This window comes from Pseudophryne corroboree, unplaced genomic scaffold, assembly GCF_028390025.1.
Source record: "Pseudophryne corroboree isolate aPseCor3 unplaced genomic scaffold, aPseCor3.hap2 scaffold_861, whole genome shotgun sequence".
NCBI classification, from domain to species: Eukaryota; Metazoa; Chordata; class Amphibia; order Anura; family Myobatrachidae; genus Pseudophryne; species Pseudophryne corroboree.
Window position 1 is genome coordinate 158686 of NW_026970440.1, and position 12487 is coordinate 171172.

General features: G+C 48.5%; 12 non-coding genes across 12 annotated transcripts; all 12 read left to right on the plus strand.

Annotated features, from left to right (window-relative positions):
* Nucleotides 1-1473: 1473 nt before the first annotated feature.
* LOC135043437 (U1 spliceosomal RNA) lies at nucleotides 1474-1637 on the plus strand. Its single transcript, XR_010236306.1, has one exon. It is a non-coding gene; the product is annotated as a U1 spliceosomal RNA (small nuclear RNA).
* Nucleotides 1638-1789: 152 nt separating this feature from the next.
* Nucleotides 1790-1952, plus strand: LOC135043464 (U1 spliceosomal RNA). The gene has a single exon (XR_010236332.1). It is a non-coding gene; the product is annotated as a U1 spliceosomal RNA (small nuclear RNA).
* Nucleotides 1953-2627: 675 nt separating this feature from the next.
* LOC135043454 (U1 spliceosomal RNA) lies at nucleotides 2628-2791 on the plus strand. Its single transcript, XR_010236323.1, has one exon. It is a non-coding gene; the product is annotated as a U1 spliceosomal RNA (small nuclear RNA).
* A 152-nt stretch (nucleotides 2792-2943) lies between these two features.
* LOC135043460 (U1 spliceosomal RNA) lies at nucleotides 2944-3106 on the plus strand. Its single transcript, XR_010236328.1, has one exon. It is a non-coding gene; the product is annotated as a U1 spliceosomal RNA (small nuclear RNA).
* A 670-nt stretch (nucleotides 3107-3776) lies between these two features.
* Nucleotides 3777-3940, plus strand: LOC135043446 (U1 spliceosomal RNA). Its single transcript, XR_010236315.1, has one exon. It is a non-coding gene; the product is annotated as a U1 spliceosomal RNA (small nuclear RNA).
* Nucleotides 3941-4092: 152 nt separating this feature from the next.
* LOC135043465 (U1 spliceosomal RNA) lies at nucleotides 4093-4255 on the plus strand. The gene has a single exon (XR_010236333.1). It is a non-coding gene; the product is annotated as a U1 spliceosomal RNA (small nuclear RNA).
* A 670-nt stretch (nucleotides 4256-4925) lies between these two features.
* LOC135043451 (U1 spliceosomal RNA) lies at nucleotides 4926-5089 on the plus strand. The gene has a single exon (XR_010236320.1). It is a non-coding gene; the product is annotated as a U1 spliceosomal RNA (small nuclear RNA).
* Nucleotides 5090-5241: 152 nt separating this feature from the next.
* LOC135043474 (U1 spliceosomal RNA) lies at nucleotides 5242-5404 on the plus strand. The gene has a single exon (XR_010236340.1). It is a non-coding gene; the product is annotated as a U1 spliceosomal RNA (small nuclear RNA).
* Nucleotides 5405-6075: 671 nt separating this feature from the next.
* Nucleotides 6076-6239, plus strand: LOC135043448 (U1 spliceosomal RNA). The gene has a single exon (XR_010236317.1). It is a non-coding gene; the product is annotated as a U1 spliceosomal RNA (small nuclear RNA).
* A 152-nt stretch (nucleotides 6240-6391) lies between these two features.
* LOC135043471 (U1 spliceosomal RNA) lies at nucleotides 6392-6554 on the plus strand. Its single transcript, XR_010236339.1, has one exon. It is a non-coding gene; the product is annotated as a U1 spliceosomal RNA (small nuclear RNA).
* A 671-nt stretch (nucleotides 6555-7225) lies between these two features.
* LOC135043447 (U1 spliceosomal RNA) lies at nucleotides 7226-7389 on the plus strand. The gene has a single exon (XR_010236316.1). It is a non-coding gene; the product is annotated as a U1 spliceosomal RNA (small nuclear RNA).
* A 152-nt stretch (nucleotides 7390-7541) lies between these two features.
* LOC135043475 (U1 spliceosomal RNA) lies at nucleotides 7542-7704 on the plus strand. The gene has a single exon (XR_010236341.1). It is a non-coding gene; the product is annotated as a U1 spliceosomal RNA (small nuclear RNA).
* The last annotated feature ends 4783 nt before the right edge of the window (nucleotides 7705-12487 follow it).

A 12487-nucleotide genomic window follows, 5' to 3' on the forward strand; every position in this document is an offset into this window, starting at 1 on the left:
TAACTTCATTTCCTACTTCTAAATTCATTCCTAAATTCACTACTTACATGAATCCTGTAGTTGGGCATTTTGGGACTTCGATTGTGGGCATTGTTTTGTGTCCAGACCAGCAGCAGGTGGTGTGCATTTGCTGGAAAGGCATCGAAGACCTCCGATATGCTGCATCTCCTGATGTGTGTCTCCCTCAAGTGGCTGTCAGCAAATGCCTGCTAGACACCCCATTCCAAGCTGATTGTGACACCACGGTACATGCATCATAGAACAGGCATGCTAGAACATGGGTCTTCAACCTGCGACCCTCCAGCTGCTGTGGAACTACACATCCCAGCATGCCCTGCCTCAGTTTTAGCATACCTTAATAGCAAAACTGTGGCAGGGCATGCTGGGATGTGTAGTTTCACAGCAGCTGGAGGGCAACAGGATGAAGACCCATGTGCTAAAGCCAAGCCGCAGGTACATTGAATGCTAGCAAGCTGAATATTTAAATCCTTTTTATTCCGCAGCATTCCAATGTGGAAGATTCCATGGAACCAGAGATCCTTCCATTGAGAAGGACATGCTGCCTGGATGACTACACTGTGCAAATTAAATCAAGGAGCCAGTTGGCTTGTGGGTGGCTCTGGTCACTGGGTGGTTGGGTGGGTGGTGTGTCGGAGGTGGAGCACATGCAAATGATTGTGTATCATCCAGCTAGTGAGAGAGAAAACTCATGCAGGAGTGTGCCTGCTTGTCAGTGGGTTATGCACCTTTCCAGACGTCAAATCTACATGGAGCAGCTGGAGAGGACAAGAGCAGGTTTGCAAAATATAGACAGAAGAGCTCTCCAGCCTAGTTTGCTGTCTGTTTCCACTTCTCTTTTCTTGAGCCGCTCCCTTCTATGCCCTTGCGCACTATCCTGACTTCTCCCATCTGCTTACTTTGTGCCTTCCATCGCACAATGCGAACTACAGGTAGTGCTGCAGGGCCCACACCCTTTTACTTGCCATACAGAGCAGCTCTGGAGCTGTTACAGTGCCCAGCTTCTGCAAGAAATCAGCTTGAATGCTTCAGGGGCTGGGGCATAGCCAACATGAGCCCCACACCGAAGGAGGGTGGAGGTGTTTAATGCGAACTAGGGGTCATCCAAGCGCCGCAAAAGGCCGCCATGCCCTGCACGCCCCTTTTCTCTTTTCATATGCAGACGAGGGTTGAAGCCAAATTTGACCCACTGCTTGGATGACATCACCATATGCAAATCCATCTGCTGCAGGCCTTCCCCCAGGAATGCTTGCACTAGTTGTTGCATTTGGTTTGTTGTTTGGGGGTGCTTCAGTATTAGGCAGCCTTCTGCCCTCCCATGTTCATCTGAAAATATGTGTTCTCCCTGCAGTTGTTGTCCCCAGATGAGAGTTCCCTTGTGCTGCCTCAGTTGAATCTTCTTTACTTGACAGAGATGTGCCTGAGCAGCGGCCCTCCCCAGCCCTATCCCAAATCATACTTATTTTGCATAGGAGATACCATGGTCATGAAGATCGTTCTCCCAGGGTGAGGTTCATTCATTGCATTCTGGGTATGCTGACCCCTGTGATTTCCCCAAATGTGGGAAACTTGACTGCATTATTTGTGGTAGTGGGGGACTGTGTTTGTGCTTTCCTCTGGTCAGCTCTGGTAAAAGTCAGATTTCTTTATCTCAGATCTTCCTCTAGCCTTGTTCTTCTTTCGAGAGTACCCTTGTGCTGCCTCAGTTGGATCTCCTTTACTTGACAGGGGGGTGCCCAAGCAGCGACCCTCCCCAGCTCTAGCCCAACTCCTACTTACCTGCCAGGTGAGATACTATGATCATGAAGGTGCTTCTCCCAGGGCAAGGCTCACCCATTGCACTCTGGGTGTGCTGCCCCTGTGATTTCCCCAAATATGGGAAACTTGACTGCATAATTTGTGTTTCCACTGGTCGGCTTTTATATAATTCAGATCTCTTTGTCTCAGGTCTCTCTCCAGCCTAGTTTGCTGTCTGTTTCCACTTCTTCTTTTTTTGAGCCCCTCCCTTCTATACCCTTGTGCACTATCCTGACTTCTCCTCCTGTCTGCTTACTTTGTGCCTTCCAATGCACAATGCAAACTACAGGTAGTGCTGCAGGGCCCACAAACTTTTACTTGCATTACAGAGCAGCTCTGGAGCTGTTACAGTGCCAAGCTGCTGCAAGAAATCAGCTTGAATGCTTCAGGGGCTGGGGCATTGCCAACATGAGCCCCACACCGAAGGAGGGTGGGGGTGTTTAATGCGAACTAAGGGTCATCCAAGCGCCGCAAAAGGCCGCCATTCCCTGCATACCCCTTTTCTCTTTTCATATGCAGATGAGGGTTCCAGCCAACTTTGGCCCACTGCTTGGATGACATCACTGTATGCAAATCCGTCTTCTGCTGACCTTCCCCCAGGAATGCTTGTACTAGTTGTTGCATTTGGTTTGTTGTTTGGGGGTGCTTCAGTATTAGGCAGCCTTCTGCCCTCCCATGTTCATCTGAAAATATGTGTTCTCCCTGCAGTTGTTGTCCCCAGATGAGAGTTCCCTTGTGCTGCCTCAGTTGAATCTCCTTTACTTGACAGAGATGTGCCTGAGCAGCGGCCCTCCCCAGCCCTATCCCAAATCATACTTATTTTGCATAGGAGATATCATGGTAATGAAGACTGTTATCCCAGGGTGAGGTTCATTCATTGCATTTTGGGTATGCTGACCCCTGTGATTTCCCCAAATGTGGGAAACTCGACTTCATTATTTGTGGTAGTGGGGGACTGTGTTTGTGCTTTCCTCTGGTCAGCTCTGGTAAAAGTCAGATTTATTTGTCTCAGATCTTCCTCTAGCCTTGTTCTTCTTTCGAGAGTTCCCTTGTGCTGACTCACTTGGATCTCCTTCACTTGACAGGGAAGTGCCCGAGCAGTGACCCTACCCAGCTCTAGCCCAACTCCTACTTACCTGCCAGGTGAGATACTATGATCATGAAGGTGCTTCTCCCAGGGCAAGGCTCACCCATTGCACTCTGGGTGTGCTGCTCTTGCGATTTCCCCAAATGTGGGAAACTTGACTGCATAATTTGTGTTTCCCCTGGTCGGCTCTCGTATAATTCAGATCTCTTTGTCTCAGGTCTCTCTCCAGCCTAGTTTGCTGTCTGTTTCCACTTCTCTTTTCTTGAGCCGCTCCCTTCTATGCCCTTGCGCACTATTATGACCTCTCCTGTCTGCTTACTTTGTGCCTTCCAACGTCAATGCAAACTACAGGTAGTGCTGCAGGGCCCTCACCCTTTTACATGCTTTACAGAGCAGCTCTGGAGCTGTTACAGTGCCCAGCTGCTGCAAGAAATCAGCTTGAATGCTTCAGGGGCTGGGGCATAGCCAACATGAGCCCCACACCGAAGGAGGGTGGAGGTGTTTAATGTGAATTAGGGGTCATCCAAGCGCCGCAAAAGGCCGCCATGCCCAGCACATACCTTTTTTCTTTTCATATGCAGACGAGGGTTGAAGCCAACTTTGACCCACTGCTTGGATGACATCACCATATGCAAATCCATCTGCTGCAGGCCTTCCCCCAGGAATACTTGCACTAGTTGTTGCATTTGGTTTATTGTTTGGGGGTGCTTCAGTATTAGGCAGCCTTCTGCCCTCCCATGTTCATCTGAAAATATGTGTTCTCCCTGCAGTTGTTGTCCCCAGATGAGAGTTCCCTTGTGCTGCCTCAGTTGAATCTCCTTTACTTGACAGAGATGTGCCTGAGCAGCGGCCCTCCCCAGCTCTATCCCAAATCATACTTATTTTGCATAGGAGATACCATGCTCATGAAGATTGTTCTCCCAGGTTGAGGTTCATTCATTGCATTCTGGGTATGCTGACCCCTGTGATTTCCCCAAATGTGGGAAACTTGACTGCATTATTTGTGGTAGTGGGGGACTGTGTTTGTGCTTTCCTCTGGTCAGCTCTGGTAAAAGTCAGATTTCTTTGTCTCAGATCTTCCTCTAGCCTTGTTCTTCTTTCGAGAGTTCCCTTGTGCTGCCTCAGTTGGATCTCCTTCACTTGACAGGGGGGTGCCCGAGCTGCGACCCTCCCCAGCTCTAGCCCAACTCCTACTTACCTGCCAGGTGAGATACTATGATCATGTAGGTGCTTCTCCCAGGGCAAGGCTCACCCATTGCACTCTGGGTGTGCTGCCCCTGTGATTTCCCCAAATGTGGGAAACTTGACTGCATAATTTGTGTTTCCCCTGGTCGGCTCTCGTATAATTCAGATCTCTTTGTCTCAGGTCTCTCTCCAGCCTAGTTTGCTGTCTGTTTCCACTTCTCTTTTCTTGAGCCGCTCCCTTCTATGCCCTTGCGCACTATTCTGACCTCTCCTGTCTGTATACTTTGTGCCTTCCAACGCACAATGCAAACTACAGGTAGTGCTGCAGAGCCCACACCCTTTTACATGCTTTACAGAGCAGCTCTGGAGCTGTTACAGTGCCCAGCTGCTGCAAGAAATCAGCTTGAATGCTTCAGGGGCTGGGGCATAGCCATCATGAGCCCCACACCGAAGGAGGGTGGAGATGTTTAATGCGAATTAGGGGTCATCCAAGCGCCGCAAAAGGCCGCCATTCCCTGCACATCCCTTTTTTCTTTTCATATGCAGACGAGGGTTGAAGCCAACTTTGACCCACTGCTTGGATGACATCACCATATGCAAATCCATCTGCTGCAGGCCTTCCCCAGGAATGCTTGCACTAGTTGTTGCATTTGGTTTGTTGTTTGGGGGTGCTTCAGTATTAGGCAGCCTTCTGCCCTCCCATGTTCATCTGAAAATATGTGTTCTCCCTGCAGTTGTTGTCCCAAGATGAGAGTTCCCTTGTGCTGCCTCAGTTGAATCGCCTTTACTTGACAGAGATGTGCCTGAGCAGCGGCCCTCCCCAGCCCTATCCCAAATCATACTTATTTTGCATAGGAGATACCATGGTCATGAAGATTGTTCTCCCATGGTGAGGTTCATTCATTGCATTCTGTTTATGCTGACCCCTGTGATTTCCCCAAATGTTGGAAACTCGACTGCATTATTTGTGGTAGTGGGGGGCTGTGTTTGTGCTTTCCTCTGGTCAGCTCTGGTAAAAGTCAGATTTCTTTGTCTCAGATCTTCCTCTAGCCTTGTTCTTCTTTCGAGAGTTCCCTTGTGCTGCCTCAGTTGGATCTCCTTCACTTGACAGGGGGGTGCCCGAGCAGCGACCCTCCCCAGCTCTAGCCCAACTCCTACTTACCTGCCAGGTGAGATCCTATGATCATGTAGGTGCTTCTCCCAGGGCAAGGCTCACCCATCGCACTCTGGGTGTGCTGCCCCTGTGATTTCCCCAAATGTGGGAAACTTGACTGCATAATTTGTGTTTCCCCTGGTCGGCTCTCGTATAATTCAGATGTATTTGTCTCAGGTCTCTCTCCAGCCTAGTTTGCTGTCTGTTTCCACTTCTCTTTTCTTGAGCCGCTCCCTTCTATGCCCTTGCGCACTATCCTGACTTCTCCCGTCTGCTAACTTTGTGCCTTCCAACGCACAATGCGAACTACAGGTAGTGCTGCAGGGCCCACACCCTTTTACTTGCCTTACAGAGCAGCTCTGGAGCTGTTACAGTGCCCAGCTGCTGCAAGAAATCAGCTTGAATGCTTCAGGGGCTGGGGCATAGCCAACATGAGCCCCACACCGAAGGAGGGTGGAGGTGTTTAATGCGAACTAGGGGTCATCCAAGCGCCGCAAAAGGCCGCCATGCCCTGCATGCCCCTCTTCTCTATTCATATGCAGATGAGTGTTGAAGCCAACTTTGACCCACTGCTTGGATGACATCACCATATGCAAATCCATCTGCTGCAGGCCTTCCCCCAGGAATGCTAGCACTAGTTGTTGCATTTGGTTTGTTGTTTGGGGGTGCTTCAGTATTAGGCAGCCTTCTGCCCTCCCATGTTCATCTGAAAATATGTGTTCTCCCTGCAGTTGTTGTCCCCCGATGAGAGTTCCCTTGTGCTGCCTCAGTTGAATCTCCTTTACTTGACAGAGATGTGCCTGAGCAGCGGCCCTCCCCAGCTCTATCCCAAATCATACTTATTTTGCATAGGAGATACCATGGTCATGAAGATTGTTTTCCCAGGGTGAGGTTCATTCATTGCATTCTGGGTATGCTGACCCCTGTGATTTCCCCAAATGTGGGAAACTGGACTGCATTATTTGTGGTAGTGAGGGACTGTGTTTGTGCTTTCCTCTGGTCAGCTCTGGTAAAAGTCAGATTTCTTTGTCTCAGATCTTCCTCTAGCCTTGTTCTTCTTTTGAGAGTTCCCTTGTGCTGCCTCAGTTGGATCTCCTTCACTTGACAGGGGGGTGCCCGAGCAGCGACCCTCCCCAGCTCTAGCCCAGCTCCTACTTACCTGCCAGGTGAGATACTATGATCATGAAGGTGCTTCTCCCAGGGCAAGGCTCACCCATTGCACTCTGGGTGTGCTACTCCTGCGGTTTCCCCAAATGTTGGACACTTGACTGCATAATTTGTGTTTCACCTGGTCGGCTCTCGTATAATTCAGATCTCTTTGTCTCAGGTCTCTCTCCAGCCTAATTTGCAGTCTGTTTCCACTTCTCTTTTCTTGAGTTGCTCCCTTCTATGCCCTTGCGCACTATCCTGACTTCTCCCGTCTGCTTACTTTGTGCCTTCCAACACACAATGCAAACTACAGGTAGTGCTGCAGGGCCCACACCCTTTTACTTGCCTTACAGAGCAGCTCTGGAGCTGTTACAGTGCCCAGCTGCTGCAAGAAATCAGCTTGAATGCTTCAGGGGCTGGGGCATAGCCATCATGAGCCCCACACCGAAGGAGGGTGGAGGTGTTTAATGCGAACTAGGGGTCATCCAAGCACCGCAAAAGGCCGCCATGCCCTGCATGCCAATTTTATCTTTTCATATGCAGACGAGGGTTGAAGCCAACTTTGACCCACTGTTTGGATGACATCACCATATGCAAATCCATATGCTGCAGGCCTTCCCCCAGGAATGCTTGCACTAGTTGTTGCATTTGGTTTGTTGTTTGGGGGTGCTTCAGTATTAGGCAGCCTTCTGCCCTCCCATGTTCATCTGAAAATATGTGTACCTCCTGCAGTTGTTGTCCCCAGATGAGAGTTCCCTTGTGCTGCCTCAGTTGAATCTCCTTTACTTGACAGAGATGTGCCTGAGCAGCGGCCCTCTCCAGCCCTATCCCAAATCATACTTATTTTGCATAGGAGATACCATGGTCATGAAGATTGTTCTCCCAGGGTGAGGTTCATTCATTGCATTCTGGGTATGCTGACCCCTGTTATTTTCCCAAATGTGGTAAACTTGACAGCATTATTTGTGGTAGTGGGGGACTGTGTTTGTGCTTTCCTCTGGTCAGCTCTGGTAAAAGTCAGATTTCTTTGTCTCAGATCTTCCTCTAGCCTTGTTCTTCTTTCGAGAGTTCCCTTGTGCTGCCTCAGTTGGATCTCCTTCACTTGACAGGGGGGTGCCCGAGCAGCGACCCTCCCCAGCTCTAGCCCAACTCCTACTTACCTGCTAGGTGAGATACTATGATCATGAAGGTGCTTCTCCCAGGGCAAGGCTCACCAATTGCACTCTGGGTGTGCTGCTCCTGCGATATCCCCAAATGTGGGAAACTTGACTGCATAATTTGTGTTTCCCCTGGTCGGCTCTCGTATAATTCAGATCTCTTTGTCTCATGTCTTTCTCCAGCCTAGTTTGCTGTCTGTTTACACTTCTCTTTTCTTGAGCCACTCCCTTCTATGCCCTTGCGCACTATCTTGACTTCTCCCGTCTGCTTACTTTGTGCCTTCCAACGCACAATGCGAACTACAGGTAGTGCTGCAGGGCCCACACCCTTTTAGTTGCCTTACAGAGCAGCTCTGGAGCTATTACAGTGCCCAGCTGCTGCAAGTAATCAGCTTTTTACACTTTCTCTTGGTTCTATATATATATTTTTTTATTTTTATTTTATTTTTCCCCCTCCTTCTCCCAAAAGGCCCCCCTCCCTCCCCCCCCCTCCCTGTTTTAAATTTTAAAATCTTTAAATATTTAAATCTTCGAATCCTTAAATTGTCTGTTTAATATTTATTTTTTCTTCAATTCTTTTTGTTGTTTAAACAGCAATGTAGTTATTCCAGGGGTTAAAATAATGAAATATAGAAATAATATTAACAAAAATTAAAGGTAAAAATGAATTGATAGAATGATCCCATTAAAAGTAAATAAATAATATGGATGTTAAGCTGAGCGGGTTGGATTCGAACATGGGACTAGCTGCATAGAGTGCATTTGATGTTTCCCCTGCGCCACAAGAACTGCTTTAGTAGTGGCATGGATTTATGTTACCCTAAAAGGTTTTATATAAGTAAATGGGGATCCTTAGTGCTGAGTCTCTGAATTATGTATATGTGATTATAGATATGAGGTATTGATTGAAAGATTATAGGTTAATCTGTATATAGATTATATATTTTCTGTTATTTTTTAAACCACCTTGTTGCTTATTTTATTATTATTTTTAATCACCATGTTGCTTATTTTTATATTATGAAATGCCTTTATATGTGCAATTGCAATTAGAAAGTTGTTCCATATGTGAGTCATTACATGTATGCATCCAATTAGTACATGTATGTATCCAATCAACTAATTAGTAATGCTATTGGTCCGGTGCATTTTAAAAAGAGCCTGCTAGGCTGCTGATGTATCCTCTGACGAAACCGCTCTTGGATAACAGCGGAGAAACGCGTAAGAAAGGTGATTACCGGACACTCTGATTGCTGAGATATAAGCCCGTTCATGAACGAGCTACATCACGGCGGACGTCTGATGTAAAGACAGCGGTGAAGGGGAAAAAGCAATTTGAGACCGAGCAAAAGGAGGTCTCTACCCCACGGCAGGGAGAAATATCCCGACCGCGAGTGCCAATAAGATCCAGCCACGGTTAACGGGGGTCGTAGCATACCGCTGTGTTTCACCAACCATCACAGCGCTCTCCCCCTGTTTTCTTTCATTACTCACGTGAGTTACATATGAACTTTAACTGCAGTAAATAATAAGAATTTACTTACCGATAATTCTATTTCTCATAGTCCGTAGTGGATGCTGGGGACTCCGTAAGGACCATGGGGAATAGCGGCTCCGCAGGAGACTGGGCACATCTAAAGAAAGCTTTAGGACTATGTGGTGTGCACTGGCTCCTCCCCCTATGACCCTCCTCCAAGCCTCAGTTAGGATACTTTGCCCGGACGAGCGTACACAATAAGGAAGGATTTTGAATCCCGGGTAAGACTCATACCAGCCACACCAATCACACCGTACAACCTGTGATCTGAACCCAGTTAACAGCATGATAACAGAGGAGCCTCTGAAAAGATGGCTCCCAACAATAATAACCCGATTTTTGTAACAATAACTATGTACAAGTATTGCAGACAATCCGCACTTGGGATGGGCGCCCAGCATCCACTACGGACTATGAGAAATAGAATTATCGGTAAGTAAATTCTTATTTTCTCTGACGTCCTAAGTGGATGCTGGGGACTCCGTAAGGACCATGGGGATTATACCAAAGCTCCCAAACGGGCGGGAGAGTGCGGATGACTCTGCAGCACCGAATGAGAGAACTCCAGGTCCTCCTCAGCCAGGGTATCAAATTTGTAGAATTTAGCAAACGTGTTTGCCCCTGACCAAGTAGCTGCTCGGCAAAGTTGTAAAGCCGAGACCCCTCGGGCAGCCGCCCAAGATGAGCCCACTTTCCTTGTGGAACGGGCTTTTACAGATTTTAGCTGTGGCAGGCCTGCCACAGAATGTGCAAGCTGAATTGTACTACAAATCCAACGAGCAATAGTCTGCTTAGAAGCAGGAGCACCCAGCTTGTTGGGTGCATACAGGATAAACAGCGAGTCAGATTTCCTGACTCCAGCCGTCCTGGAAACATATTTTCAGGGCCCTGACAACATCCAGCAACTTGGATTCCTCCAAGTCCCTAGTAGCGGCAGGCACCACAATAGGTTGGTTCAGGTGAAAACGCTGGAACCACCTTAGGGAGAAACTGAGGACGAGTCCTCAATTCCGCCCTGTCCGAATGGAAAATCAGATAAGGGCTTTTACAGGATAAAGCCGCCAATTCTGACACGCGCCTGGCCCAGGCCAGGGCCAACAGCATGACCACTTTCCATGTGAGATATTTTAACTCCACAGATTTAAGTGGTTCAAACCAATGTGACTTTTGGAACCCAAACTACATTGAGATCCCAAATTGCCACTGGAGGCACAAAAGGAGGCTGTATATGCAGTACCCCTTTTACAAACGTCTAAACTTCAGGGACTGAAGCTAGTTCTTTTTTGGAAGAAAATTGACAGGGCCGAAATCTGAACCTTAATGGACCCCAATTTCAGGCCCATAGACACTCCTGTTTGCAGGAAATGTAGGAATCGACCCAGTTGAATTTCCTCCATCGGGCCTTACTGGCCTCGCACTACGCAACATATTTTCGCCAATTGCGGTGATAATGTTTTTGCGGTTACATCCTTCCTGGCTTTAGATCAGGATATGGATGACTTCATCCGGAATGCCTTTTTTCCTTCAGGATCCGGTGTTCAACCGGCATGCCGTCAAACGCAGCCGCGGTAAGTCTTGGAACAGACAGGGTCCTTGCTGGAGCAGGTCCCTTCTTAGAGGTAGAGGCCACGGATCCTCCGTGAGCATCTCTTGAAGTTCCGGTTACCAAGTCCTTCTTGGCCAATCCGGAGCCACGAATATAGTGCTTTCTCCTCTCCATCTTATCAATCTCAGTACCTTGGGTATGAGAGGCAGAGGAGGGAACACATACACTGACTGGTACACCCACGGTGTTACCAGAGCGTCTACAACTATTGCCTGAGGGTCTCTTGACCTGGCGCAATACCTGTCGAGTTTTTTAATCATGTGGACGACTTCTGGGTGAAGTCCCCACTCTCCCGGGTGGAGGTCGTGCTGAGGAAGTCTGCTTCCCAGTTGTCCACTCCCGGAATGAATACTGTTGACAGTGCTATCACATGATTTTCCGCCCAGCGAAGAATCCCTGCAGCTTCTGCCATTGCCCTCCTGCTTCTTGTGCCACCCTGTCTGTTTACGTGGGTGACTGCCATGATGTTGTCCGACTGGATCAACACCGGCTGACCTTGAAGCAGAGGTCTTGCTAAGCTTAGAGCATTGTAAATGGCCCTTAGCTTCAGGATATTTATGTGAAGTGATGTATCCAGGCTTGACCCTAAGCCCTGGATATTCCTTCCCTGTGTGACTGCTCACCAGCCTCGCAGGCTGGCATCCGTGGTCACCAGGACCCAGTTCTGAATGCCGAATCTGCGGCCCTCTAGAAGATGAGCACTCTGCAACCACCACAGGATGGATACCCTTGTCCTTGGTGACAGGGTTATCCGCTGATGCATCTGAAAATGCGACCCGGACCATTTGTCCAGTAGGTTCCACTGGAAAGTTCTTGCGTGGAATCTAACGAATGGGATTGCTTCGTAGGAAGCCACCATTTTTACCCAGAACCCTTGTGCATTGATGCACTGAGACTTGGTTCGGTTTTAGGAGGTTCCTGACTAGCTCGGATAACTCCCTGGCTTTCTCTTCCGGGAGAAACACCTTTTTTCTGGACTGTGTCCAGGAACATCCCTAGGAAACAGAAGACAAGTCGTCGGAACCAGCTGCGATTTTGGAATATTGAGAATCCAATCGTGCTGCCGCAACACTACCTGAGATAGTGCTACACCGACTTCCAACTGTTCCCTGGATCTTACCCTTATCAGGGAATCGTCCAAGTAAGGGATAACTAAAATTCCCTTCCTTCGAAGGGATATCATTTCGGCCATTACCTTGGTAAAGACCCGGGGTGCCGTAGACCATCCCTACGGCAGCGTCTGAACTGATAGTGACAGTTCTGTACCATAACCTGAGGTACCCTTGGTGAGAAGGGTACATTTTGACATGAAGGTAAGCATCCTTGATGTCCCGAGACATCATGTAGTCCCCTTCTTCCAGGTTCGCAATCACTGCTCTGAGTGACTCAATCTTGAATTTGAACCTCTGTATGTAAGTGTTCAAAGATTTTAGATTTTAGATTTAGAATCGGTCTCACCGAGCCGTCTGGCTTCGGTACCACAATAGTGTGGAATAATACCCCGTTCCCTGTTGCAGGAGGGGTACCTTGATTATCACCTGCTGGGAATACAGCTTGTGAATGGCTTCCAAAACTGCCTCCCTGTCAGAGGGAGACGTCGGTAAAGCCGACTTTTGGAAACGGCGAGGGGGAGACGTCTCGAATTCCAATATGTACCCTTGAGATATTACCTGAAGGATCCAGGGGTCTACTTGCGAGTGAGCCCACTGCGCACTGAAATTCATTGAGAACGGGCCCCCACCGTGCCTGAGCTTGTAAGGCCCTAGCGTCATACTGAGGGCTTGGCAGAGGCGGGAAA